Consider the following 2,883-nt stretch of genomic DNA (forward strand, 5'->3'; position numbering starts at 1 on the left):
GGTATCGCGGTAGATCCGTAAAATCACACCGTCCACCCGTGTAGTAATACTCAAAGGCAAACTGCAAATGTTTTTTCTTGCCATAGGAACAGCGCACGCTCCACAATACAAACATTGCTTTGTGGGGCCTTCATGCCTTCATGCCCTCAAAGACCCAAAGACGTTTTGCATCAGCCACAGTGAGCTCGCTTACCGGTTGTAGATCCATCGAGTTCTTTCGCAGCTTATCATCTTGGTCGCACCAAATCGTCCCCGGAGCATCCCCGTTCAGAAATGTGACATGGGTTTGAAGCCCCCATTGTAAAACCTACAGTGCGTGTACCACCGCCAGCTTGTCATAGTCGGTATCGCGGTAGATCCGTAAAATCACACCGTCCACCCGTGTAGTAATACTCAAAGGCAAACTGCAAATGTTTTTTCTTGCCATAGGAACAGCGCACGCTCCACAATACAAACATTGCTTTGTGGGGCCTTCATGCCTTCAAGCCCTCAAAGACCCCAAGACGTTTTGCATCAGCCACAGTGAGCTCGCTTACCGGTTGGAGATCCATCGAGTTCTTTAGCAGCTTATCATCTTGGTCGCACCAAATCGTCCCCGGAGCATCCCCGTTCAGAAATGTGACATGGGTTTGAAGCCCCCATTGTAAAATCTACAGTGCGTGTACCACCGCCAGCTTGTCATAGTCGGTATCGCGGTAGATCCGTAAAATCACACCGTCCACCCGTGTAGTAATACTCAAAGGCAAACTGCAAATGTTTTTCTTGCCATAGGAACAGCGCACGCTCCACAATACAAACATTGCTTTGTGGGGCCTTCATGCCTTCAAGCCCTCAAAGACCCCAAGACGTTTTGCATCAGCCACAGTGAGCTCGCTTACCGGTTGGAGATCCATCGAGTTCTTTAGCAGTTTATCATCTTGGTCGCACCAAATGGTCCCCTGGAGCATCCCGGTTTCAGAAATGTGACATGGGTTTGAAGCCCCCATTGTAAAAACATACCGTGCGGTGTCCCACGGCCAGCTGGTCATAGTCGGTATCGCGGCCGATCCGTAAAATCGCACCGTCCACCCGTGTAGTAATACTCAAAGGCAAACTGCAAATGTTTTTTCTTGCCATAGGAACAGCGCACGCTCCACAATACAAACATTGCTTTGTGGGGCCTTCATGCCTTCATGCCCTCAAAGACCCCAAGACGTTTTGCATCAGCCACAGTGAGCTCGCTTTTCGGTTGGAGATCCATCGAGTTCTTTCGCAGCTTATCATCTTGGTCGCACCAAATCGTCCCCGGAGCATCCCCGTTCAGAAATATGACATGGTTTTTTCAAGCCCTCATTGTAAAACCTACAGTGCGTGTACCACCGCCAGCTTGTCATAGTCGGTATCGCGGCAGATCCGTAAAATCACACCGTCCACCCGTGTAGTAATACTCAAAGGCAAGCTGCAAATGTTTTTTCTTGCCATAGGAACAGCGCACGCTCCACAATACAAACATTGCTTTGTGGGGCCTTCATGCCCTCAAAGACCCCAAGACGTTTTGCATCAGCTACAGTGAGCTCGCTTACCGGTTGGAGATCCATCGAGTTCTTTAGCAGCTTATCATCTTGGTCGCACCAAATCGTCCCCGGAGCATCCCCGTTCAGAAATGTGACATGGGTTTGAAGCCCCCATTGTAAAACCTACAGTACGTGTACCACCGCCAGCTTGTCATAGTCGGTATCGCGGTAGATCCGTAAAATCACACCGTCCACCCGTGTAGTAATACTCAAAGGCAAACTGCAAATGTTTTTTCTTGCCATAGGAACAGCGCACGCTCCACAATACAAACATTGCTTTGTGGGGCCTTCATGCCTTCAAGCCCTCAAAGACCCCAAGACGTTTTGCATCAGCCACAGTGAGCTCGCTTACCGGTTGGAGATCCATCGAGTTCTTTAGCAGCTTATCATCTTGGTCGCACCAAATCGTCCCCGGAGCATCCCCGTTCAGAAATGTGACATGGGTTTGAAGCCCCCATTGTAAAATCTACAGTGCGTGTACCACCGCCAGCTTGTCATAGTCGGTATCGCGGTAGATCCGTAAAATCACACCGTCCACCCGTGTAGTAATACTCAAAGGCAAACTGCAAATGTTTTTTCTTGCCATAGGAACAGCGCACGCTCCACAATACAAACATTGCTTTGTGGGGCCTTCATGCCTTCATGCCCTCAAAGCCCCAAGACGTTTTGCATCAGCTACAGTGAGCTCGCGTATTGGGTTGGAGATCCATCGAGATCTTTAGCAGCTTATCATCTTGGGCGCACCAAATCGTCCCCGGAGCATCCCCGATCAGAATGTGACATGGGTTTGAAGTCTCATTGTAAAGCTACAGGTACGTGTACCCCCGCCAGCTTGTCATAGTCGGTATCGCCGCAGACCGGTAAAATCACCACCGTCCACGCCGTGTAGTAATACTCAAAGGGCAAACTGCAAATGTTTTCCCTTGCCCATAGGAACAGCGGACGCTCCCCCAATAGAACCATTGCTTCGTGCGGCCTTGATGCCTTCAAGCCCTCAAAGACCCCAAGACGTTTTGCATCAGCCACAGTGAGCTCGCTTACCGGTTGGAGATCCATCGAGTTCTTTAGCAGCTTATCATCTTGGTCGCACCAAATCGTTTCCGGAGCATCCCCGTTCAGAAATGTGACATGGGTTTGAAGCCCCCATTGTAAAAGCTACAGTACGTGTCCCACCGCCAGCTTGTCATAGTCGGTATCGCGGTAGATCCGTAAAATCACACCGTCCACCCGTGTAGTAATACTCAAAGGCAAACTGCAAATGTTTTTTCTTGCCATAGGAACAGCGCACGCTCCACTATACAAAGATTGCTTTGTGGACCTTCATGCCCTC

This window comes from Phytophthora infestans, genomic scaffold (assembly GCF_000142945.1).
Source record: "Phytophthora infestans T30-4 supercont1.2 genomic scaffold, whole genome shotgun sequence".
NCBI lineage: Eukaryota > Oomycota > Peronosporomycetes > Peronosporales > Peronosporaceae > Phytophthora > Phytophthora infestans.